A 27,630-nucleotide genomic window follows, 5' to 3' on the forward strand; every position below is an offset into this window, starting at 1 on the left:
TTTTCCATCCAACTTTGAATAATTTTCATTAAACACTTGTGGGGTGTTAAGGCTCCCTACACCCCTTGTTACGTTCCGTGAGGGGTGTAGTTTCCAAAATGGGGTAACATGTGGGTATTTCTTTTTTTGCGTTTATGTCAGGACCGCTGTAAAATTTGCCACCCCTGTGCAAATCACAAATTTAGGCCTCAAATGTACATGGTGCACTCTCACTCCTGAGCCTTGCTGTGCACCCGCAGAGCATTTTACGCCCACATATGGGCTATTTCCGTTCTCAGAAGAAATTGCGTTACAAATTTTGGGGGTCTTTTTTTCCTTTTACCTTTTGTGAAAATAAAAAGTATGGGGCAACACCAGCATATTAGTGTAAGCATTTTTTTTTACACTAACAAGCTGGTGTAGCCCCCAACTTTTCCTTTTCATAAGGGGTAAAAGGAGAAAAATCCCCCCAAAATTTAGTAGTGCAATTTCTCCCGAGTACGGAAATACCCCATATGTGGCCCTAAACTGTTTCCTTCAAATACGACAGGGCTCCGAAGTGAGAGAGCGCCATGCGCATTTGAGGACTAAATTAGGGATCGCATAGGGGTGGACATAGGGGTATTCTACGCCAGTGACTCCCAAACAGGGTGCCTCCAGCTGTTGCTAAATTCCCAGCATGCCTGGACAGTCAGTGGCTGTCCAAAAATGCTGGGAGTTGTTGTTTTGCAGCAGCTGGAGGCTCCGTTTTGGAAACACTGCCATACAATACGTTTATCATTTTCATTGGGGGGGGGGGGACACGACAGTGTAAGGGGGTGTATATGAAGTGTTTTACCCTTTATTATGTCGTAGGGTAGTGTTTTTAGGGTACATTCGCACTGGCGTGTTACGGTGAGTTTCCCGCTAGGAGTTTGCGCTGCAGCCCAAACTTGGAGAAGGAAACTTACTGTAAACCTGCCTGTGTGAATGTACCCTGTACGTTCATATGGGGGGGGGGGGGGGGGCAAACCTCCAGCTGTTTCAAAACTACAACTCCCAGCATGTATTGACAGACCGTGCATGCTGGGAGTTGTATTTTGCAACAGCTGGAGGCACACTGGTTGGAAAACCTTCAGTTAGGTTCTGTTACCTAACTCAGTATTTTCCAACCAGTGTGCCTACATCTGTTGCAAAACTACAACTCCAAGCATGTACTGATCGCCGAAGGGCATGCTGGGAGATGTAGTTATGCAATAGCTGGTGGTACACAACTCCAACTCCCAGCATGCCGAGACAGCTGTTTGGGCATGCTGGGATTTGCAGTTTTGCAACATCACGAGGGCTACAGTTTTAGAGAACACTGCAAAGTGATCTGCAAACTGTGGTCCTCCAGCTGTTGCAAAACTGCAAATCCCAGCATGCCCAGACAGCAAACAGCAAGGGCAAGCTAGGAGTTGTAGTTTTGCAAGATCTGGAGGGCTACAGTTTAGAGACCACTATATAGTGGTCTCAAAATGTAGCCCGCCAGCTGTTGCAAAACTACATATTCCAGCATGCCCAAACAGCTGTCTGGGCATGCTTGGAGTTGTAGTTTTGCAACATCTGGAGGGTTACAGTTAGAGACCACTGTAAAGTTGTCTCAAACTGTACCCTCCAGATGTTGCTAGGCAACTTACCGGCTTCCGTACGATCCAGCCGCACGACATCGCCGCCCACGGATCTCTGTTGCCCGCAGCCTCCGTCGCCCACCCGGATGGGTAAGTGGATCTTCAGCGCCAGTCCCCATCGTTTCCCCGTCCTGCCCCGCCTATTGTGGGTGGGCAGGCAGGACGGGGAAAAGTTAACCCCTCCGCCCCCGATCTGCTATTGATCGTCGTTTCTGACGGTCAATAACAGGGATAGGAGGGGTGGCACCCCTGCCACCTCACTCCTATCACTTCAGGGGGATCGTGGGTGTCTTAGACAACCGCGATCCCCCTTATATTCCGGGTCACCGGGTCACCATAGACCCGTAATGACCCGGAATCGCGCAAACCGCAAGTGTGAATTCAATTGAGATTTGCCGCGATCGCCGACGTGGGGGGGGGGGGGTCTGATGACCCCCGTGGGCGTTTGCACGGGATACCTGCTGAATGATTTCAGCAGGCTTCCTGGTCCAATCCCCGCCCGGTGCACGGCGGCGACTGGAACTTAACATGGGTCCTTAAAGGGGTTCTCCCTTGTTTATACTGTTTTTTGTTATTATGTTTGTGTGTTATGTGTGTATAAGTATGTGTTTTTTTATGTGTGTTGTGATTATGTATATATGTAGTTTCTTACCTTTTTTGAAGATCCGGAAGCTGGCCCCTTTTTCTTCCAGCGGCTTGCTGTGTACCTCGGCCTCCGCCATGTTGTGTTCGGTGAGTGGGATGTCGAGGGGTGTGTTCTTGCTTCTGTCCTTCCTATCTTCTGACATCCGAGGCAAATCTTTTCTTCCTGTTTCTTCAGTGGCTCAGCGACGAATCTGCGGCCCCTTCCGGGGCATGCGCAGGTAGTTTTTTGTTTTTTTTACCAATAATGTTACGCTACATACGCTACACTGTTAGCATAGCACTTGCGTACTCTCGCATGCGCAGACAGTTTGTCAATTAGACAAAAAAAACATTATTGGTAAAAAAAAAAAAAAGAAACTACATGCGCATGCGCCGGAAGAGGCCGCAGATTCGTCTCTGAGCCATGGAAGAAACAAGAAGAAAAGATTCCCCTCGGTCGTCAGAAGATAGGAAGGACAGAAGCAAGAACACACCCCCCGACATCCCACTTACCTAACACAACATGGCGGAGGCCGGGGTACACAGCAAGCCGCTGGAAGAAAAAGGGGCCAGCTTACGGATCTTCACAAAAGGTAAGAAAATGCATATATACATAATCACAACACACATAAAAAAACACATACTTATACACACATAACACACAAACATAATAACAAAAAACAGTATAAACAAGGTAGAATCCCTTTAAGGCTACAGTTTCGGCTGATCTGATCGCCCGCGGCACAGCTGCAGGGATCACACCAGCTAACATGGTGGACGGAGGTCCCCTCATCGGCCTCCGCCGCCTTCCCGCCGTCTTCTGCACTGATCTGCCTTAAAGCAGACCAGAGCAGAAGATCGCTGATAATACTGATCAGTGCTATGCACCATAACAAAGAAGGGTGCATGTTAGGCTGGGTTCACACTACGTTTTCCCCCATACGGGAGCGCATACGGCAGGGGGGAGCTAAAACCTCGTGCTCCCGTATGCCTTCGTATGCGCTCCCGTATGTCATTCATTTCAATGAGCCGACCGGAGTGAAACGTTCGGTCCGGTCGGCTCATTTTTGCGCCGTATGCGCTTTTACAACCGGACCTAAAACCGTGGTTGACCACAGTTTTAGGTCCGGTTGTAAAAGCGTATACGGCGCAAAAATGAGCCGACCGGACCGAACGTTTTACTCCGGTCGGCTCATTGAAATGAATGACATACGGGAGCGCATACGGTGACATACGGGAGCGCGAGCTTTTAGCTCCCCCCTGCCGTATGCGCTCCCGTATGGGAGAAAACGTAGTGTGAACCCAGCCTAAGTGGTAGGATATTAAATAGTCAGCAGCATCAGATGTAATAAATTACTATAATCAACAGGCAGGAAAATCTTTACTAGGCTAACTCAGTCACTGCTACAAGGAAGGGAAAAGTGAAGGTTGTCTAAGTTCAGGTACTGTTTACTAAACTAATCAGACAAGAAGACTGCCACTATATTATTGACAATTTAATACAATAAAACCTATATTCAACTGAAAAATAAAAAAAAGGAAATGTATGAGTCAGTATGAATTTAAATTTGCCCCCAAAATACAGTGATATATTTCCTTTAAGGGGGTACTCCGGTGGTTAAGATTTTTGGCTATATTGCATCTTCTTTTAATGTTCATGTTTTTTGCAATTGACATGTATTATATGTTTGTGTAGCATGTGCCTTTTTTTTATTACCTGTTTGTGGGCCAGGAAGTTCTGTAGTTCTGTGTTGGATCTCTTACTGTTGTCCCCAGGTCTGGATTAGGATGTGGACAAGATGTCATGGCTTTTTTTTTCTCTGTTATTTCAGAACTGCATGTCAGAGATAGGCCACGCCCCCTCATCTCCCCCTCCTGTAGGACACAGGTGTGCATGAGAGCAAGAAGCTCCTACACAGCTCCTCATCTCCCCTCCCCCTGCTCTGTCTTCTGAGGATGCAGGTCTGCACTGAAATAAGACAGAGAAGATAAGTGTTATCTGAAGGGGAGGATAACAAAGTGCAGGGGATGGGGATGTATAAACTGCAGGGGAATAAATCACGGACTGGGGATGATTTCTATGTGTGAAGGAGGTGGGGACTCCTGAATGACACATGCTGGGAGTTGTAGTCCCTGTTATGTGTGTGTATGCTAGTGTTTACAAACCAGTGTGCCTCCAGCTGTTGCAAAACTACAACTCCCAGCATGCCTGGAAAGACTTTGGGCATGCTGGGAGTTGTAGTTTTGCAACAGCTGGAGGCACACTGATTGGGAAACACTGGCCTAGCCTAATCAGTATATTACCAACAAAGCGCATTGTTTCCCAACCAGGGTGTCTTCCGCTGTATTAAAACTACAACTCCCAGCATGCCCGGACAGCTTTTGGCTGTCCGGCATGCTGGTAGTAGTAGTTTTGCAACACCTGGAGGCACCCTGGTTGGGAAACACTGGTGTATGCCCTATAGAGGTGTGGTGAACTACAACCCCCAGGAGACTACAGAGGCAGCATGCTGGTCTTATACCACAGACTGAAGACTCCTGAATGACACATGCTGGGAGTTGTAGTCCCTTTTGTGTGTGTATTCCAGTGTATCCCAACCAGGGCTGATCATATTAGTGTGCTGTGTATAAGGGGGCCGACCTGGGAAAATAGTAGGGTGGGTAAAGGGCGAAACAAAAAAATATATAAAAAAGGAGCCGCCCCAAACCAACAAGGCATGTGGCATGCTGGGATTTGGAGTTTTCAGCACAGCAAGAAACAGGAAATAGAAGCAAAGATAGGAAAACAAAGTGGGGGATAAAAAGACAACAAAGAACGGAAATAGAGTTGCCTAAACAACAAGAATAGAAATGAAACAAAACAAATAGGATAAGTCAAAAACGGAAAAACATGTTGACCACCGGAGTACCCCTTTAAGTCTATAGTAATAAAAGCCATTAGTTCAAAATATTTATTATAGCAATTAGCAATTTAATACGGTATCATCTTTTATTCGGTGTATTTATTTGTAAGATCAACAGGAAATAGTTATGGAAACTTTTTCAAACAGCTTTTCTTCTACTGCTGACTTCCCTTCATGCTCAATTGACTCTTTTGTAGGATATAAGTGTTGTGAAATAAAGTAAAAATTAATTAGGTGTCTTATTTAATGAGCATTCTACTACATCAAATTGACTAAGTTTAAACACACAGAACAAAGAACTGGCTAAATTCTGAGTACCTGCAAGGTTGATAAAAAAAAAAAAAAATCTGTACTTTCCTAAATTTCTTTAACAAGTGACCTTCAAGTGTAGAAGTATGTTTAGATTTTTTTGAGTGTTAATTATCTAGTGACCTAAACATTGACTTACTTCAAGGGAAACTGATAGCAGGTTGGAGAAATCTAACCTAATGATATGGGATAATAGGGTAGGGGACACTCATTAACAACATACTGTATTATCACTCTCCACTTGGCTGTTTTTGTGTAACATTAATTATTATTAATATGCTAATGAGGGTGTTCGTCTGCTGCGTTCCTCATGAATATTCATCCAGGCCTCTGTAGTAAAGAGTGGCTTTGAGTTACGTCACTGCAGAGGGCTGGATAAATATTTATGCTACAGAATGTGCCCCAATAGTCCTCATTAAGTAATAGTGTTGCTCGCGAATATTCGCAATCCGAATTTTATTCCGAATATTGCATATTTGTGAATTCGCGAATATTCGCGAATATAGCACTATATATTCGCAATGACGAATATTCGTCTTTTTTTTCACAGTACACATCACAGTGATCATCCCTCTCTGCTTCCAGCTTGTGTGGTGTAAAGAAGGCTCTAATACTACTGTGTGAGACTGGCGTGTAAATTTTCGCATATGCAAATTTTCTCATATGCAAATTTTTGTATATGCTAATTTTCACATATGCAAATTTTCGCATATGCAAAAATAAAACACGAATATTACGAATATGCGAATTTAGCGAATATATGACGAATATATATATATAATATCGCAAATTCGAATATGGCCTTTGCCGCTCAACACTATTAAGTAATGCCCCCATGTGCCCAAAACATCCTCATTAGCATATTTATAAAAATGTATATTAAGTAAAAAGGGGGCAATTGAGAGGACTGATATAGTTACTTTAGTAAAATCTGATTCCTCTACCCTATCAACTGGGGATGGGTGAAACGAATCTGATGAATCCAAATTTATTACGAATTTCAGGAAGAATTTGATTTGTAACAAATCCGAATATCGCCGCGATTCAATTGCACGAATTGCTTTATTAAACTCCATTTAGTGCGGTACAGGCTCCAGGGCATCTAAAATGGTGGATTCACATATGAGGACATGGGGCAATGGACCCTGGGAAGGCGGGTAGGCGGGATGATCCTGAATCACATCCAGCATGCAGCCTTTCAGCAGCCAGCCACCCTTGTGATGTCACAACCATCTTGCGGCCAGGTGTTCCAGCATTTTGTTTCAGAGTGAGCATTTCATTGCAGGGAGAGATAGAGCAGTGTGTGCATTGCCCAGAAAAACTGCTTGAAAGCAGTGATTCTGCACAAGCCAAAATCACTGCAGAGAGAGAGAGAGAGAGAGAGAGAGAGTACACTTTTGGGTCTAATACACAGCAACTCTACTGCTGCAGTGGGGTGAACAGCAACTCTAAAGCTCATAGGGGCCTGTTAAGCTGAGCGCTAAAAGCCATTGTCACCTGCTATTAGTGCATAATAATACTGTACTGGGCTCTACTACCCAGCGATCCTGTCCTGCTGCAGTGGTGTACAGCAACTCTAAAGCTTATAGGGGCCAGTTAGTCTGAGCACTAAAAGCCATTGTCACCTGCTATTAGTGCCTAATAATACTGTACAGGGCTCTACTACACAGCGATTCTGTACTGCTACAGTTGGGTGTGCAACAACTGTAAAGCTAACAGGGGCCAGTTAGGGTGATCATGAAAAGCCATAATTACATGATTACAGTGCCTAATACAGGTTGCTTAGCGGAGCTTATTGTCCTCTCATAAGTGTAACCCGTGAGTACATAGGGGGTGTACATTTTTTTCCCTGTAATACTAATTTGGGCCTAGTTACTGTGAAAGGCCAGCCAAAACTACACTCTTGTTTTTGTAGCCTAATACAGTTTTAAGCAGAGCGTATTTTCCACCTCTCATAAGTGTAACCTGTGCGCACATAGGTGGTGTACTTTTTTTTCCCTGTAAAACTAATTTGGACCTAGTTACTGTGAAAGGTCAGCCAAAGCTACAAACATGTTTCTGTAGCCTTAAACAGTTTGTAGTGGAGCGCATAGTCCTCCTCTCAGAAGTTTAAACTGTACGTACACCTATGTGGTGTTCTTTGTTTATTTTCCTGTTAAACTAATTTGGGCCTAGTTAGTGTGAAAGGTCAGACAATGCTACACACTTGTTTCTGTAGTCTAATACAGTTTTAAGCGTAGTGGAGCACATTGTCCTCCTCTCATAAATGTAACATACACGCACTCAGCTGGCATATACGTATGTCAGGCAGAGAAGTGCCAGGACATACACAGAGGAGTGTCAAAGGCCTAAATTCATCAGGTGCAGGCAGAGGTCACAGAAGAGTGGGGGTGTGTGGCAGCAGGAGTCACAGCAAGAGATCTGAGCTCCCGGTGTCAACTAGCAGTCGTGTCTCGACCAGCAACCCAGCAGCCATAATTTATCGGATCACTCGGTCATCCACTTCCTCCCAAGTGACGTCCGACACCCCCAGTCAACAGTTGGTGGGTTCCGGCTCTGCTAGGCGGCCAAGTAGTGATGCGGAGAGCGACGTGGGAGCCAGGGTGTTGGGAGCCAGGGTGTTGCCAGGGTTCAGAGTCCTGAAGCAGACACTGTTGGGGAACCTGAGGAGGACATCAGTGACATGCAGACAACCGTTGATGATGATGAAGCCGATCGCAATTGGGAGCCGGGTGCAGAAGGGGCTTCATCATCATCAGGAGAATAGAGTTGCAGGTTGCCCTTGAGGCAGCAGCTGAGCCAGCAAGGCGGCAGCACGGTTGGCAGTCAGCATGGTGGCAGGAGTGGAAATTCTGGAGCCAAACGTGCCCGGGGGAGACCACCTGCTTCGCGGCAGCCTACCTTTCCTGGAGGTAGTGGAACAGGGGTTCCTGGAGACGGTGCCAGTAGCAGTCAATTAGTGTGGACTGTAGTTGGCAAAATCAGCTACTCGGCGGTGTGGCAGTTTTTCATCAGGCACCCGGAGGAGGTTCACGTAGCCACATGCAAGATATGTCTGCAGAAGGTGAAGCGTGGCCAGGGTCCCAATGTTGGCACCACGGCCCTGCGTCAACACATGCTTCGCCACCATAAAGCGGCCTGGGAGAACCGTGGCTCCGATGTAGTGGTCAAGCCTGCTGCATCACCCAGTGGCCATCCGCTCCCTCCTTCATCCAGCCAGGCTCCCGCACCTCAGCCGAAGGGAGCTGTGTGTCAAACCTTCCTTCTGTCTCTCCATAGGCTCCTGCTTCTCCCGCTTTTAGTCAGCCATTTCGCCAACAATCCATCGGCGAAGCCATGTCCAAGAGACAACAGTATGCGCCCACTCATCCAACGGCGCAGCAGTTGAATGTGCTCCTGTCCAAGTTGCTGTTGCTGCAGTCCCTCTCTTTTCAAGTGGTGGACTCCTTTCAGAGATTTGTGCCGAGCCGAGGAGGAGAGTAACAAGCCGTCATTTCTTTGCGAATAATGCAATACCAGCCCTGCATAAGTTTGTAGAAGAGAAGGTGGGCCAGTCCTTGAGCCTGTCGGTGTGTTCAAAAGTGCACGGCAGCGCCGACGTGTGGAGCTGTAACTACGGGCAGGGACAATACTTGTCTTTTACGGCCCACTGGGTAAATGTGGTTCCTGCACAGCCACAACAGCAACTTGGACAGGTCACACCGCTTCCTCCTCCACACTCTCGCTCTCAGGCAGTTGGTCCCGTGTCAGTGTGCGACTCCGCCTCCTCATCCTCCACTGTGTCCTCGGCCTCCACTGCACGAAGAAATCTCGGTGGCCCTTCATTGTACCATGTGTGCAGGGCACGGCGGTGTCATACTGTTCTCTACATGGTTTGCCTTGGCGAAAAGTCTTGGAAACAATGGCCGGTCAGGGCAATGGAGACGTTGCGCCTACATCTCACGGCCACATGAGCCCTGTGGGGGCTTGTTGGATTTGGTCCTTTGTACCCACATGCTGGGGTCCGGGACACTCAAAGTTTGATTTAAATTTCAAATTAAAAAATCTGATATTTCAATGGTCTCCTCATGCATCAGCCAACTCCAGGCTGTGTCATTCAGGCAATATATGGTTTACTGATGAAGCTGCTGGGCCTGGGTCTGGGAATTTCAAATTTTCTCATAGGTAGCACCAGCTATCCAAAATCTTCTTCATAAATTTCTAAAATTGTTGTGTTTTTTTGGGGTGGATTGTGAAGCCCTGGTGTGTACTCGTGCATCAGCCAACTCCAGGCTGTGTCATTCAGGCTATATATGGTGTACTGATGCCGCTGCTTTACCTGGGTCTGGGAATTAAAAATGTTCTCATAGGTAGCACCCGCTATCCAAAAACTTTTTAAAAAATTTCTAAAATTGTTGTGTTTTTTGGGGGGGATTGTGAAGCACTGCTGTGTACTCGTGCATCAGCCAACTCCAGGCTGTGTCATTCAGGCAATATATGGTTTACTGATGCCGCTGCTGGGTCTGGGAATTTCAAATTTTCTCATGGGTAGCATGCGCTATCCAAAATCTTCTTCAAAAATTTCTAAAATTGTGGTGTTTTTTTGGGGGGGGGGGGGGGGGGGGATTGTAAAGCCCTGGTGTATACTCATGCATCAGCCAACTCCAGGCTGTGTCATTCAGGCGATATATGGTTTACTGATCCTGCTGCTGGGCCCGGGTCTGGGAAATTCAAATTTTATCATAGGTAGCACCCGCTATCCAAAATCTTTGGTTTAAATTTCTAAATTCATCTTTTAATATTAGGGATTGTGAAGGCCTAGTGCCTCATGCTGCTGGCAACTCCGGGCTGTGCCATTCATCCACTATATGGTCTCCTCATGCTGCCAACACCTTCTCGCTGTGTCATTCAGCCACTATATGGTGTCCTCATGCTTCAGCCTCATCCAAGCTGTGTCATTCAGCCCCTATATGGTGTCCTCATGCTGCCAACACCTCCACGCTGTGCCATTCAGCCACTATATGGTATCCTCATGATGCCAACACCTCCACGCTGTGTCATTCAGTCACTAAATGGTCTCCTCACACTGATGCCACCACCAGGCTCTGTCATTGTACTGCTGTGCTGCAGTGATTCTAAAAGCGATGCCGGTAATCTGCATGTTATTCTGAATAACAGTATTATTTCAGTACCCCAGCACACTCCATATGCGTTTTAGAACACAGCAAAGTGTTCTATACCCCTATAGAGGCTGTCTGTAGGCTATAAATAGCCTTTTTTAATATAGATTTGCTGCGAAAAAATTTGTATCGAAAAAAACTTTTTCGAAAAATTCGGTGAATCAGCCGAATCAAATTTTTCAAAAGTTCCCTCATCTCTAGTCTTTATGAGGTTCGGGACATCTAAAAATTTTTGGCCATGACTGTAGAGAAAGTTTAAACAACCTATTATAGCAGCAGTTAGGTCATACTTAGGGTAGGTTCACATATATATACCACAGCAGTACGCTGTGAGATTTGTTTAAACAATAACTAAACGTATCCTGTGATATACCTATAGACCTCCTTTATGTAGTGTGGTATGGCATGACATATGGTTTTTTTTTTGCTTGTTTTAATTTTTTTTATATAGTTTAACATTCACAAAAAAAGTATGCATTTAAAAGGCAGGCAAACGTATGCAGATTTTTTAAATTATGCTGAGAAGAAAATAGATCAAATTACAAATGGTGGATGTGCGGCTGTCTTTCTCTTTTTGTGTTGCACATTATGTATATAAAGCAAGATGAAAGGTAGTCAGTACACACAGAAAGGAAATTGGCTTGTACGAACCCAATATAAATCCTTGCCCTATGCTGGCATAGATTGTCTTACAGAGAAGCTACCTCCAAAGGTTGCACTAGAGCCATTCTATTTTCCTTTTCTAAGAGAGTTACTTTGCACAGTATACAGGTGAAAATGGAAAAATTTGAATATTGTGCAAAAATTCATTGTATTTCATTAACGCAACCTAAAAGGAAAGTAAGCATGAAGTGCTCCAAAATCTCCTGGTAGATGGATACGTTGACCCTTGACTTAATGAAGCACAGTGAACCAACACCAGCAGATGACATGGCTCCCCAAGTCATAGTAATTGGGGGGAGGGAGCCTTTGGGGTTTTCATGCGCCGTAAGCCATAATCATCATAATTATGACAAATCACGGCTTGAACTATCTTCCTTTGCATGTGATGAGTCTCTCTCATATATTAGTTTCACCTTTAAGTTGCATTACTGAAATAAATAAACTTTGCACGAAATGTTAATTTTTTCAAGTTTCAGATTTAAAGGAGTAGTCCAGTGGTGACTCAGTGGTGAGCAACTTATCCCCTATCCTAAGGATAGGGGATAAGTTGCAGAACACGGGGGGTCCGACCGCTGGGGCCCCCTGTGATCTCCTGTACGGAGCCCCGACAGCCCGCGGGAAGGGGGCGTGTCGACCTTCGCACGAGGCGGCGGCCGACACGCTCCCTCAATACAACTCTATGGCAGAGCCGAAGCGCTGCCTTCGGCAATCTCCGGCTCTGCCATTGAGATGTATTGAGGGGGCGTGTCGGCCGCCGCCTCGTGTGGGGGTCGACACCCGCTATCTGGGCGGAGAGCCAGGGCCCCGTACAGAGAGATCGCAAGGGGCCCCAGCGGTCAGACCCCCCGCAATCTCAAACTTATTCCCTATACTTAGGATAGGGGATAAGTTTTTCACCACTGGACTACCCCTTTAAGGCTGAGTTCACATGGCTGAAAATGTGCGCTGTTGCAATAGACAATCTATTCTTTCTGCTGATGCCATAATGGGGATTTCTGCAGCAGAAACATCTGTCATGTGTACAGTAATGTCCGTGCAACAGAATGTCTGTGCGGAATATTCTTGTGGAATTCTGCGCAGACATTCTGCCATGTAAACATACCCTAAGGCTATGTTCACACAGCCACATGAAAAAATTTCGTGCGGACATTCCCCTGATAGCGGAGTGCTGGCAGAACATGCAAATTCCGTTCAGAAATTCCATTGTGTAAAAATACTGTACGAGTGATATCTATTAAGTGAGCGTTTCTAGCAACAAGACTACAACAATATGGACTATTGTTGTAGTCTTGTTGCTTTCCTCATCTTTATCTCTCTCTTCGTTCTTATTTTTTTGTCTTCATTTACCTTTATTTTGTTTTTCTTCCCATGCTGATATATAGTAATCAGTAAGGTTAGTGGGAAGGGGGGAATAATGGGATTAGACTGTAGGAGTTAAATTATAAATACCAAAGCTTGATCGATAGATCTTCGACCCTAACACCCTCTCAAACTAGAAAATAACTGTTAAGTTGTTTGATATTATTTAAAGATGATTATGTAAAGGTGATTACAATTACTATACCTCCAGAAATGGTATTGATTTGTATTTGTTGTAATGTCAAACAAAGGAATATTAAAAAAAGCAAAAAAACAAAAAAGGTTAACAATGTTTATCTCTTGACAACTAGTGACAGCAAGTGGTCAGTTCTTGAAGCTGTCATGTTAAAAGTAAAAACATTTTAATGGCGAGCATAAAGATCTGAGTGACAGACAAGGGCCAAGTTGTAATGGCTAGATGACTTGTGGGGTGTTCTTTTTATGCAGTGTTCCTACCAAAAGTGGAATAAAAAAGAACAGTGGCAGGGTCCTGGGTGCCCAAGCCTCAATTATGGACATGGGGATTTAAGACTGGTCCAACTGACCCATTCCCACAAAAGAGCTACTGTAACACAAAAGGTTAATGTTGGCTATAAGATCAGTTAGTGTGCCTCTATCCTCTACAAAAAAATGCCTACAATTTGAGCTTAAGAACTAGATCATGAAGCAATGGGGGAAAATGGTCTTGGCTGGTGAATCACATGTTCTTTTAAATCATGTGGACAACTGGATGCTTGTGACTTGCTAACCTGGAGAAGATATGACAACAAGATGTACTATCAGGAGAAGGTAGTGAGTGTATGGCTCTGTTCAGTGTTGTGCAAGAGAACATTCGTTCCTGACATTTGTGTGGATGTTGTGTACCACTTACTTAAACATTTAAAAGTGTACTCCGCCCCTAAACATCTTATCCCCCCTATCCAAAGGATAGAGGATAAAATGTCTTATCACGGGGGTCCCAGCGGCCAGACCTGGTGTGGCACCCCAGTCATCCGGTGCATGGAGCAAACTGCCGGTCGACCACGGAAGGAGGTGTGACTGCTATTTACTAGCCGTCACCCCACTCCCATATACATGGATTTAGGGGGCATGGCATGACATCACGAACACGGAAGCTTTAAGTTTCTGTGTTTGGAACGCCGTAGTGCTGGCCACTGGGACCCCCCTCGATAAGACATCTTATCCCCTAGCCTGCATTGCTAATATGTTAATTGCCAGCTTTGCGCAACAAGGTGGACCCAGGCAGAAATGCACAGTATGCTGGGTTCCATTGTGCAAATGTAAATGCATAAATTTACATCCTGGTGTGATAATTACCTGGGCACAAGGATGTACATTTACATCCATTGTTTTTAAGGGGTTAAAGACTTGGTCTAGATGACAATTAAAAGGAGACAATTAGTCTAATATCAGATACTTACATCTGATGATGGGAAGTTTTGATTTTAGTCAGAATAGCACCATGATTTAGACCTTTAGATTAGCTGCAATAAATCCACTATACATTCTGGACTAGAACCTTAAAGAGTACCTGTCACTAAATAAACTTTTCTAAACGTACTCAGGCTATGTTCCCTAACTTCTCCTAACACTATTGCCCCCCCCCCCCTTAAAATGTTTTTAAGAACTTTAAAAAGCTCTATATCTTACCTCACATAGTGTGAGCTCCCGGCAGGAGGATGTGGGCATGCCCCAGCAGGCTCTATGTCATGAAGCCTGCTGGGGGGACTGCTTCTGCCCTCACTTTGCCGAAGAGAGCAACTGGGGGTGTGTGTGTGTGTGTGCTAGTGAGCCGCATTTGTCCTTAGTGTACAGAGCCCTGCTTGTCCTCAGTTTACAGAGCCGTCGTTGTCCTCAGGGTACAGAGCCCCGCTTGTCCTCAGTGCACAGAACCCTACTTGTCCTCACAGAGCCCTGCTTGTCCTAAGTGTACAGAGCGCCACTTGTCCTCAGTGTACAGAGCATCGCTTTTCCTCACTGCACAGAGCGCCGCTTGTCCTCAGTGTACAGAGCCCTGCTTGTCCTCAGTGTGCCAAGCCCTGCTTGTCCTAAGTGTACAGAGCACCACTTGTCCTCAGTGTACAGAGCAATGCTTGTCCTCACTGCACAGAGCGCCGCTTATCCTCAGTGTACAGAGCCCTGCTTGTCCTAAGTGTACAGAGCCCTGCTTGTCCTCAGTGTACAGAACCCTGCGGGGTGTGCAAGTGAGCACAGCTGGTCACGTGCTCAGCCAGTGGTCTGCAATTTCCAACTCACTGTCAGGCCAGCGGGAGTCCAAAATCAATGCAAAAGCTTGCAGCCAGGGACTCCTAGGAAGACCCCTAGCGGACACATTTTCAAAATGTAAAAATACATACAAGAAAGCTTTTTAAAAAAAAATAAAATCCCATTAGAAAGTTGTTTAATATGGAATGATCTATAACATATAAAAAAATATTTGAGGACAGGTACTCTTTAATGCAAGTAAATAGAACATAAGGGGTAGAGTTGAGATCTGAGAAATGTATGGCACATATGTGGAAAGACAATATGGTCAAAGGACTATTATACTCATGCAGCACGCTGCTTCCTCCTGTCCGGTGCCCTCCTGCATGTCCAACCACTCAGCGTAAAAATTTTAACAGTGGATGATTGTGAACTGTCCCATTAAAATAAATGAGATCAGTTCAAGCATCATTTTCCCTCCGGTGCACCCTGATATATGTGAACCCAGCCTTAATTTCCGATAGAAACTAATCTCAGCTCTGTTTTCATTTTGTTTTCGATTCTTAAGAAATTTAATCTGCACTGTTATTGGTTGCTATGGGCAATGTGGCGAGTGGGCTTGTACTTTTTGATCAAAATGTAAACTAACAACCTGTTAGTTTTTGAAATTATGCTGAGAAGCAAATAGATCAAATTACAAATGGTGGATGTGCGGCTGTCTTTCTCTTTTTGTGTTGCACATTTATATACATAATCATTACTGAATAATAAATTATGTTTTAATATTTTTTTATTTTTTTAAGATTTTAATGGGTCTGCCAAGGAATTGGTATGGCAATGATTCCATCAAGTACAAGGCATAGTACAAAAGATAAGCCATTTTTTCCCCAAGAAGACTCCCTTAGGGCTCCATTACAAACTAAATTTTGTGTGTTTAAAACAGCAGAAAAAATGCATTAAAAAAATTCAGCTTTGTTTACCTGTAACATTCGTTTTTTTTTCTAGCAATTTTAAAAGACTCAGAGAGAGATTTATCAAAACCTGTGCAGAACTGAAGTTAACCAGTTGCCCATAGCAATTAATCAGATTACTTGTTAAATTTTTTAGAAAGGCCTTTGAAAAATTAAGATTTTTTTTCTCCCATTTATTACTATGGATGGATACTTTGCATAGAGGTGAGAAAAATGGAGGGTGCTGAGAAAAAAGAGGAGCATAAGATGTTTTTTAGGCAAATTTTGAAAATCAAGTTATGGCTCAAAGATGTCACGGTGGTGTGGGCTAGATGAAGTAAGAAGGAGAATGCGAACAGCTCCACAAATGCACAGCAATCACTTATACAATCTGTTAAGTCTGCGTAGAGCTGATATCTCCCATTATATAGGCATTGTGGGAGAGATTTATCAAAACCTATGCAGAGGAAAATCTGACGAATTGCCCATAGCAACCAATCAGATTGCTTTTTTTATTTTTTAACAAGGCCTCTGCAAAATGAAAGAAGTAATCTGATTGATTGCTATGGGCAACTGAGCCGCTGTTCCTCTGCACAGGTTTTGATAAATGTATATTGATTTATGTATATTCAGCAATTAAACAGTTTAAAGGGAATTGCTGTACATACCTCTCATTAAAGAGTACCTCTCATGATCTTGTTAAATTTTATAATCTTCCCAGTTCACTGCCCCATCATGATAAACCACCCCCCTGCCTTGTTTTTTGTTTGCTTTGTTTTCTACCTTGATATTGCTCTGTATTTTCTGCTCAGTCTCAGTCAGATTCACAGATTGAAAAGGGGCGTTACCCAGCATGCGTGACATTATCTAAAGTCATACAGGGGAGAACTTCCTCCCTCCCTCTGCTACACACAGCCCAGAGCAGTTCAATGTGAGGTGAGCTATGTTTGGCTAAGGCTGCACACACACCCCTCAGCACTCCAAACTCCAGCAGGAGTCCAAAGTCTGTGAAAGAGATAGGGGGAAATGTTCTCTGGACAAGTAGGGAGACACCTAGTGGCAGCTTTTTAAAAACACAAATAAAACTTAATTTTTTTTTTTTAAACAAAGTACATTAGAAAGATTTTTTTATTTACCATAAGAAGGGCAATAGCAAAAATTAGTTTTAATGACTGTGCCCATTTAAGCACTGGCATCTCCAACATCGAAATATCAGTCTAAAATGAAATGCAAATTAGGTTTTAAGGCCCAATAGAAGTCGCCTCGGCTGCTAGATTACAGAGGAGAGGCTGGTATTATAGTACAGTCAAGTGTCTGTCAATCAGAGATAGAAGATCTAACCAGTGCACAGAAAGGAGTGGCTAACTGGTAAAACTGTGCTGGACTGTTGGGGAATGCCCAATGGTCTATACAGCCAATGCCCTTTATTTATACTCTGAAAACCTGCTGACAGGTCTGCTTTAAAGACCCTAGCAATGCTACTGGTAGGGCAAAGGTACATTAAGGGCTGTTTTTTTTTTAAGATTATGTAAATAGAATATTAATAAAAAGGTCAAATGGGGATGGTGATCGGGGGTCCTTATTTGTCCTTTCTACCTAGGGCACCAAACTACATTGTCTTGACTCTGAGAGCAGCAAGCTACTCAACTGAAAGGGATGTTGTTGTGCTCCAGTAGTCTGTAAATTCTAAGCTATAAAATGTTAAACTAGTCTGCATGGAGATTTGCTTTTAAAGTAATGTGCTGCCAATTTCAGGTAGGTCTATACACTATATTGGTGACAAGTGACAATAGAAAAATCTGTTTGGAAGTTACTACGTCAAACATAACATACAATTGGTAAATCAACAATTATTTCTGTGTAACAGTATCAGTTAATTTCTTTCCTAAAAGTAATATAGTTTTTATACTCTGAATTTGTTGGAATATACCCAAGAGATAGACTGTCAAGAGCTGAAAGCTATACCTAATGCTGCGAAGCACTTTAGACAACAAGTCAGATCAGCAGACTCAAGGCTCTTTTTTATTCATTATTTGATTGCACACAGAAGCGGCAAAATGGCTTTGAAGATGCTTTCTTGTATGTACTGATCTGAAAAAATGTCTTGAAACTATATGAACTAATTCCCATTGATTTCAGTAGTGCTTTCTGGGGAGGGCAGACTTGGGCTAGTGCTAAAGGCCCTTCTGCTCTAAAATGTGCTTAACTGTTTTTCATTTTTTTTCTGTTGCTTAATCCCATCAAAGCTTCTATTTCTCACTAATCCTTTTCAGTCCCAAAGGAAAATGAGTTAAGGTTTAATTGTGAAATTTGCATAGCAACTTTGCAAATTAATTTTCTATATCCCTTAGAGTCATTCAGCTGACAGGGACTTATTTCACTTATGTTTAACCCCATTACTAATAGTTTGGACGTTCTTTTTATTTAGCATTTGTGATGGTAGAAAGCATACACAAACTAACTTCTTAAATTAGCAATTATAAATAACCATACTTTTATAATAAAAGGAAGTAAATTAATCTTTTGTGAATGCAGACAGCCATATGTAAGTTATACAGTAGATGCAGATGCTGCTATGAAATGCTTATTTGGGAATCTATAGTTTGTTAGAGACATTCACACCATTAAATGATTATATTATTAATGTACTATAACCGGTTCATGATTGGTATTACTACATATTATTATTCTTGTCTTAATAGCTTCTTATGTATAACTATATGTCTGTATTCACATAGGGGGAGATTTATCATAACCTGTGCAAAGGAGAAGTTGTCTAGTTGCCCATAGCAACCAATCAGATTGCTTATTTCATTTTGCAGAGGCCTTGTTAAAAATGAAAGAAGTGAGCTGATTGGTTGCTATGGGCAACTGGGTAACTTTTCCTCTGGACAGGTTTTGATAAATCTCCCCCATAGAGACTTACCACCTAAATATATCTTAAGAAAACAAAAAGAATACCAGTGCCTGACTTCTGCCAGTGTCTGTATTTCCTTATCTTTACTGTCAGCCTAATGTCAGTTCAGCTGGTGTAGTCAAGCAGTTGTTCACTGGCTGACTATTATGCTAAAGAATGTGCAGTGCTTTCCTAGGAGCAAGTGTTTCCGGTCTACAAGGCAGAATTGCCAATTCATGAAGACAGAGAAGGGAAAAGGATCCTTGGCATGACTTTACTGGGCAATGTCAGAATCAGAAAATGTAATCTCCTTTTTATAGTAATCATGGTTTATAAAAAAAAAAGACCATTAGGGGTCCCCATATCATCCCGGATATAATTCTATCTGGCTGCAACATGATATATGTCCCAGCTAAAGGACAGGCTAGGACAAAGTCCAAGAAGTGAGAGTGGGATTAGCACTCTGCCTTGCTCACTTCTGTCCTCCAGAGAGGAGGAGGTTAGAGAGCAGCCTACTGTGATTGGATGAGAAGACCCAGCACTGCACATCAGTCTCAGGGAGGACGTTCCTGAGCAGTGGATGTCAGAATGAGTATTTCCATATATGAACATGTAAAGAATCTGCTTGACCTAGTGAGTAACATATTTACCAATTATTTTTTCTGAGATATGATAGATACGCTTTAAAGGGACATTCCAGAAAGTTCAGTCTAAATTTAAATGGGCTCAGGAAGTATGTAAAATTATGTTAATAATATTATGATTAGTCCTTAAACTTCTTCATTAAGTATTCTGTCTGTCTCTAAGTGATGGTGCCCTGTTATTAACTCCATAATCACCAGAACTGAATTGGCCTCACCTGGGAGGTGTCACCTAGTGCGGTCTGCATTCCCCACTCCTCCCATAGCAACCACACTGCTTACTAACCAGCTATATTGTTTAGTAGCCAAAACTTATTTTTTAAAGAAGAAGTAGCTGTATAATCCCTTTTTAATGAACTTGTTTTTTTTTATGCAGTTTAGGGTACAAATAATCCACTATGTAATTCATGTTGTTATTTTAATTTTTTTGGCAGGGTAAATATAGAAAAAAGTATTTTTTCAGCTTTGCTATTTTAGTTTTTTTCTTTCTGTTAATTAGATGTCTAGATAGCTAATAGAGTGAAACATCTGCAAGAGACCACCTCTTTGATTTTTTTTTAACCTCTTAAGGACCCAGGACGTATGAGTACGTCCTGGGTCCCGGTCCTGCGATATAACGCGGGGTCACACGGTGACCCCGCATCATATCGCGGCGGGCCCGGCGTCATAGTGAAGCCGGGACCCGCCTCTAATAGCGCGGCACTGATCGCTGTGCCGCGCGCTATTAATCCTTTAGCCGCGCGCTCAAAGCTGAGCCGCGCGGTTAAAAACGAAAGTGAAAGTTGCCGGTTAGCTCAGGGAGCTGTTCAGAATCGCCGCGGTATAATCGCGGCATCCCGAACAGCTGTAGCACAGGAGGAGGTCTTCTTACCTTCTCCTGTGCTGTCCGATCACCGAATGAATGCTTCAAGCCTGAGATCCAGGCTTGAGCATTCAATCGCCTAAAACACTGATTGATCCATTCCTATGAAGATGGATCAATCAGTGTAAAAGATCAGTACATGCAATGTTATAGCCCCTTATGGGAGCTATAATTTTCATTAAAAAAGTGTAAAAAAAATCATTAACCCTTTCAATTATCCCTTCCCCTAATAAAAGTTTGAATCACCCGGCATTTCCAAAAATAAAAAATACATTATGTAAATAATAATGAAAATAAACATATGTGGTATTGCCGCGTGCGGAAATGTATGAATTATAAAAATATACCACTTTTTAAACCACTCGTTCAATGGCGTACGTGCAAAAAAATTCCAAAGTCCAAAATAGTGCATTTTTGATCACTTTTTATACCACACAAAAGTGAATAAAAAGTGATCAAAAAGTCTGATCATAACAAAAATGATACTGGTAAAAACTTCAGATGACGGCGCAAAAAATGAGTCCTCTAAGTGCCCTGAACACAGAAAAATAAAAAAGTTATAGGGGTCAAAATATGACCATTTTAAACGTATAAATTTTCCTGCATGTATTCATGATTTTTTTCGGAAGTGATACAAATTCAAACCTATACAAGTAGGGTATCATTTTAACTGTATGGACCTACAGAATAAATATAAGGTGTCATTTTTGACAAAAAATGTACTGCGTAAAAACAGAAGCCCCCAAAACTTACAAAATAGTGTTTTTTCATCAATTTTGTCGCACATTGATTTTGTTTCCCCGTTTCACCGTAGATTTTTGGGTAAAATGACTAATGTCATTACAAAGTAGAATTAGTGAGGCAAAAATTAAGCCATTATATATAATTTTAGGTGAAAATTTTTAAGAGTTATGATTTTTTAAAGGTAAGGAGGAAAAATTGAAAATGAAAAAACGGAAAAATCCCGGGTCCTTAAGGGGTTAAACTGTAATTTTTATTGAAGAGTTAGCATAATTATAAAAATAAACAAAAATAAACATAGCTCAAATGTTACATGGGCCAGGGCCCGTTAACAACCAAAGCTATACAAACAATCGCATTAGCAAGTGACCAGATCCAGGCAGGTCAGTACAGTGACAGCAACGTTCCACTAGCCTCCAATACCAACATGACCGGCAGCCATAGGAGAAAATGACGAGAACCAATGAGAGCACATCCAAACGGCAGCAAATATAGGACAAGGCCCAAGGCCACGAACAAGGGAAGGGAGGGGAGCACAAACCGGGGAGAGCACAAGACCAACAAAAAGTGACAGTACCACACACAGGGAGATAGATAGGAAAGATTGAAAGGAGAAAAAAGAGGAAAGAGCAAGAGAAAAGAGAGTATCAAGGCGGTTGTCTGTCAGAAAAATGGTCCCAGGGCTCCCAAACTGAATGAAAAAAAAGGGACAGAGTTATTCAGGGAAGCTGTTAAAGATTCCAGAGAACGAATCTCCCATATGCGAGATAATAGGTCGGATTAAGCAGGGTGGAGGGTCCTCTTCCAACATTTAGCAATGAGTGTTTCAGCAGCTAAGACTATGTGCATGAAGAGCTTAAATAGTTTTTTAGACATCACAGGGTGAGAAAGCTGAAGAAGATAGACAAGAAGGTCGAGAGGGACCGACACTCCCAGTACATCAGACAGTAATCTCCGCACATTGTGCCAGTATTCCACTATCAGGGGACAGGACCAAAATATATGATACACCATACCCAGACCAACCCCGCAACACCAGCATTGGGGGGGGATGTCAGGGTTCAGCCAATTTAACAGCTCGGGTGTATGGTACAATCCCATAATTAGTTTGTATTGAGTTTCCTTATAGGCCGTACAAATAGATGCCTTAGAGGCCCTCTCCCAGATATCCTCAACTGAGGGAGAGTTATGGTAGTGTTTAGAGCATCTTCCCAATGACCCATATAACGACGTGACACCGGGATACCCACAGGAGGTTGAAGAAGTAAAGAGTAGATGTTGAAGAGAAGGCCCCTCGTCTGAGGCCCACCACGGCACAACCTCTCAAACCCAGTGGGCATAGAAATCACAGAGGAGCCAGTGGTAGGACAGAAAATGTTGCAGCTGCAAATATTGAAAGCGTTTAGATGAGGGGAGATCCCAGTGAGTTTGCAATTGAGAAAAAGGAAGAAGGGAGTGAGACAGACATATTTGGAGAAAGCCATTGGACCCAATAAGGGGGATTGGGAGACAGTGGAAGCAGGAGGAGACCAGAGCAATGCATTGGGTTGAAAGGGTCCAACCAAAGCTTTTCCAGCTCCATCCATCAGCTATAGGCATGATAAGATGACCACGCCGCAAGATGGTGCAAGATGGGCAGCTCAGTAGTACTTGACCACATCCGGAACTGCCAGACCTCCAAATGCCCTACCAGCCATCATGACAGACATATTCAGTCGATGCCTCTTCCCATCCCAAATAAATTAAAAAATGGCCGTTTGAAATGAGCAAAGCGCAGACAGCGGCACCCAAACCGCAACGTTTCGAAATAGTACAGCAGTTTCGGAAGTATGGTCATTTTCACCGCCGCAATACGCCCAAAAAAAGGAAATATACTGCGAGCGCCACTTTTCCAAAAGAGCACGGAGTTCTTGAAAGAGGAGGAGATAGTTGGTAGAGTAAAGCGTGGAATAGCGAGAGGTGATACAAACCCCGAGGTACTTGATAGCAGATGGGGACCATTTGAAAGAGTAGTTGGAGCGAAGAAGAGTGGAGAGAGACACGGGGAGATTCAGAGGAAGCGCCTCCGACTTAGATAGGTTGACCTTTTAGCGGAGACCTCACCATAAGCATGAAGGACCCTATAAAAGACTAGGTAGGGAGAGCAAGGGACGAGTGAGAGTAATAAGCACATCATCAGCAAAGAGATATACAGTGACCCCCCGACTTATGATGGCCCCGACATATGATCATTTCAACATATGATGGCCTCTCAGAGCCCATCGTATGTTGAAGGCAGCATCGACATGTGATGCTGCTGTGTGTCGGGGCCATCATACAAACAGCTACCTGACAGCGCTGACAACTTCAGCAACTGACAGATAGTTGTTTAATGTGTCCCGTTCTGCCTGCTGTTACTCACATGCTGTCCTGCTAACTCACGCAGGCTTCCACTGTGAGCTCCGTGTAAGCCCTGCCCCCCCCAGTGCAGCCATAGCCAATAGCCTGCAGCTTCTTGCTGCAGGCATCCAATGAGCTGCTGGCTGCCCTCCCCTTCCTTTCCTATAGAGCTGTAGTCGGCAGGATGGATCGTAATGGAGGACATTCTGTCCCCCCTGAAGGTATTTAAAGAACTGTACAGTACTGTATGCGATGTCACACATCACATACAATACATATACACACAATACACCCCATACATCAATGTTTCCCTATCAGTGTGCCTCCAGCTGTTGCAAAACTATAACCCAGACAGTTTATGGCTGTACAAGCATGCTGGGAGTTGTAGTTGTGCAACAGCTGGAGGCACCCTGGTTTGTTAAACACTCCCCATACACTCCACATACAATGGTCATCCCAGAACCAATTAGCAGTTTCCCATAGAGATATGTATTCAACATACAATGGTTCCAAGGCCCCAGAACCAATTACCATTTTTACATAGACATATGTACTCGACATATGATGGTTTCAACATATGATGGTTCTCCTGGAACCAATTAATATAATATGTTGAGGGACCACTGTATCTCGAAATCTCTGTCGTGCAAAAGAATGCCAGTGATGTACAGGTCACCCCTAAACATAGCAGCCAAAGGCTCAATACAAAGTGCAAAAACCAAGGGGGACAATGGACATCCCTGACGAGTCCCATTGAACAAGGGGAAGGTTGGAGAAGGAGCATGAGGGAGTTTGAGAGAAGCTGTAGGAGATGAGTAGAGATCCTGCAGTGCAGTCAAAAAATTACCCGTAATACCAAACTTCTGAAGGTTAGGGAACAGAAAAAGCCACCCAATTTATCAAATGCCTTCTCGGCATCAAGGCTAAGTATGAGAGCCTGCTCAGACCTCCGATTAATCTGATCAACAATGTCCACTACCCTCCTGGTGCTATCACCGCCCTGGCGACAGGGGACAAATCCAACCTGGTCCTTATGGATCAGGGAGGGGAGAAAGGAGCTAAGTCGAACCGCTAACACCTTAGAGAACAGTTTGAGGTCAGAGATAAGGAGGGCAATAAGCCGATAACTAGTGTTGAGCGGCATAGGCCATATTCGAATTCGCGAATATTCGCGAATATATGGACGAATATTCGTCATATATTCGCGAATATTCGCATATTCGTTATATCCTCGTTTTATTTTCGCATATGCGAATGTTCGCGTATGCGAAAATTAGCATATGTGAATATTAGCAAACACAAAATTAGCACACGCGTAAATTCGCATATGCGAACATTAGCATATGCGAATTTTCGCATATGCGAATTTTCGCACGGCAGTCTCACACAGTAGTATTACAGCCTTCTTTACACCACACAAGCTGGAAGCAGAGAGGGGTGATCACTGTGATGTGTACTGTGAAAAAAAAAAAGAATATTCGTAATTACGAATATGTAACGCTATATTCGCGAAATTCGCGAATTCGCGAATATGCGATATTCGCGAATAATATTCGAATTGCAAATGTTCGCGAGCAACACTACCGATAACTAGAGAAATCATGAGGATCCTTGCCAAGTTTAGGTATCAGGGTTATAAGAGAATGTAAAAAAGACTGCAGGATCTCCTCCCCCCCCACCATAAAGGAGTAAAAGAGAGGAACACGGCAGTGTTTCCCAAACAAGGTATCTCCAGCTGTTGCAAAACTCCCAGCATGCCTTAACAGTCAGTTGGGGTCTGGCAATACTAGGAGTTGTTGTTTCTCAACAGCTGCAGGCTCCGTTTTTTAAAACAATGCCGTACAGGATGTTTTTTTTTTTTATTGGGGGAGGGGGGGTGATCTGTGTAAGGGTATCTGTATATGTAGTGTTTTACCCTTTATTTTGTGTAGTGTAGTGTTTATAGGGTAAATTCACACAGGCGGGGGTTTATAGTCAGTTTCTCGCTGGGAGTTTGAGCTGTGTCGAAAAACTTTCTGCATCTCAAACTTGCAGCAGAAAACTTGCTGTAAGCCCGCTTGTGTGAATGTACCCTGCACACTCACATGGGGGGGGGGGGGGAACCTCCAGCTGTTGCAAAACTACAACTCCCAGCATGCACTGACATACCATACGTGCTGGGAGTTGTAGTTATGCAACAGCTGGAGGCACATTGGTTGCGCAACAATGAGAGTTTGTTACTTAACTCAGCGTTTCACAACCAGTGTGCCTCCAGCTGTTGCAAAACTAGAGCTCCCGGCATGTACAGCCAAAGGGCATGGTGGGAGTTGTACTTTTGCACAAGCTGGAGGCACACTGATTGCAAAAAACTGAGTTAGGACACAAACTCTGTTTCACAACCAATGTGCCTCCAGCTGTTGCAAAACTGCAACACTCAGCATGTATTGACAGTCGAAGGGCATGCTGAGAGTTGTAGTTTTGCAACAGCAGGAGGCGCATTGATACAAGTCCCAACATGCCTTATGGTAGTCTGTGCATGCTGGAGGTTGTAGTTCAGCAACAGCTGGACGCACACTTTTTCATAAAAAAGAAAAAGAAGCATGTTGGGAGTTGTAGTTGGAACTCCAGCTGTTGCAAAACTAAAACTCCCAGCATGCCCTTTGGCTGTGCATTCTGAGGGTTGTTGCTAAGCAACAGCAGGAGGTGAACAGGCCTCACCTCCTGCTGTATCCTGCCAGTTGCTCCGCCGCCGCCGCTGCTGCCACCGCTCCTGCCACCGAGACTGCCACCGCTGCTCCTAAGGGGACCCCCGCCAGGCCAGGGAGAGGTAAGAGACCCCCGCCGACCCCGATCGCCACCACGGTTGCCGCCCCGATCACCGCCCAGCAGGGCAGTGATTGGTTGGTCGTGATCATGAGGTAGCACCCTCACTCCTACTGGGTAATGGTGAATGGGGCTGTCTCGGACAGCCCATTCACCATTTTTTTCCGGGTCACCAGAGACTCGATTGACCCGAAATTGCCGCAAATCGCCAGTCTGAATTGACCGATAGGGGGGTCTCAGGATCCCCCCAGGGGTTTGCACGGGGTGCCTGCTCAATGATTTCAGCAGGCTTCCCGGTCCATTCCCCACCCAGCATGCGGCGGGGACCAAAATTTCCATGGTCGTACAAGTACGCCCTGGGTCCTTGAGGGGAAAAGCGTACTGTATCGCATTTTTCTGCCCTCTTTGTTCCACAACAAATCATCTGCTGGTTATACTAGGTTGTAGACGGTATAATACACACCCATCAGTCCATTCCTAAAAGTCTGTGAGAGAGTGCAATTTTGGGTTTAGTACACAGCTACTGTGTACTGCTAGTGTTTTACTGAAATACGTATTTTTAAGCATACTATAGCCCATTTTTCTGCACTCATAAGTGCATACCACATACCTACATCTAAGTAGTGTACTATTTTGGACCTGTTAATCTGTCAAGGGCCTAGATACTGTGAAAGTCCAGGCGAAAGTACTCACTGGCTGGTGTTGTACTCAGATACTTTTTTAAGTGTACTGTAGCACAGAGGACGTGCACAGAGGAGTGGCAGAGGCCTAAATTCATCCGGCAGAGGTCGCAGCAGACTAGGGACGAGTGGCAGCAGGAGTCGTAGCGAGAGGCCTTCAGCTCCCGGTATCAGCTAGCGGTCGTGTTTCAACCAGCAACCCAGCTGCCGTCATCGATTGTTTAACACGGTCATCCATTTCATCACAAGTGACATCTGATACCTCCAGTCAACAGTCGGTGGGTTCCTCAGACACAACCCTCTGTTGGCATGGCCCTAGAACAGTCCCTGTCCTCCCATTGCCTCTGTCCTATGTTGTTCCCTCCCATAAAAAAGTATCTTATGCTGTGGGTTCCGCTTCACTATTCAGTGAGGATGATCTAATAGAGGACAGTCAGCAGCTACTGCCCAGACAAGAAGTGGAGGAGACATCTGTCGCTTCCCCAGCTAGGCAGGCAAGTAGTGATGAGGAGAGTGACATGGGAGGCGGTGTTGCCAGCATTCAGGGTACTGAAACAGACACTGTTGGGGCACCAGAGGAGGACATTGGTGTAGAAACGTGCAGATACTTGTTGATGATTATAAAGCTGATCCCAATAGGGAGCCAGGTGCAGAAGAGGCTTCAATGACGTAAGAATAGGTATAGGTGGTCTTACGTGGGCCACCAGATTCAATGCCAATGTCATCCAACAATATTAATGAAAAAAATAGGAGAAAAATTCTCAGGATGTGCCCATAAAACGTCACTTTTACTATCGTATATATATATATATATATATATATATATATA

Source organism: Hyla sarda, chromosome 3 (assembly GCF_029499605.1).
Source record: "Hyla sarda isolate aHylSar1 chromosome 3, aHylSar1.hap1, whole genome shotgun sequence".
Classification (NCBI taxonomy): domain Eukaryota; kingdom Metazoa; phylum Chordata; class Amphibia; order Anura; family Hylidae; genus Hyla; species Hyla sarda.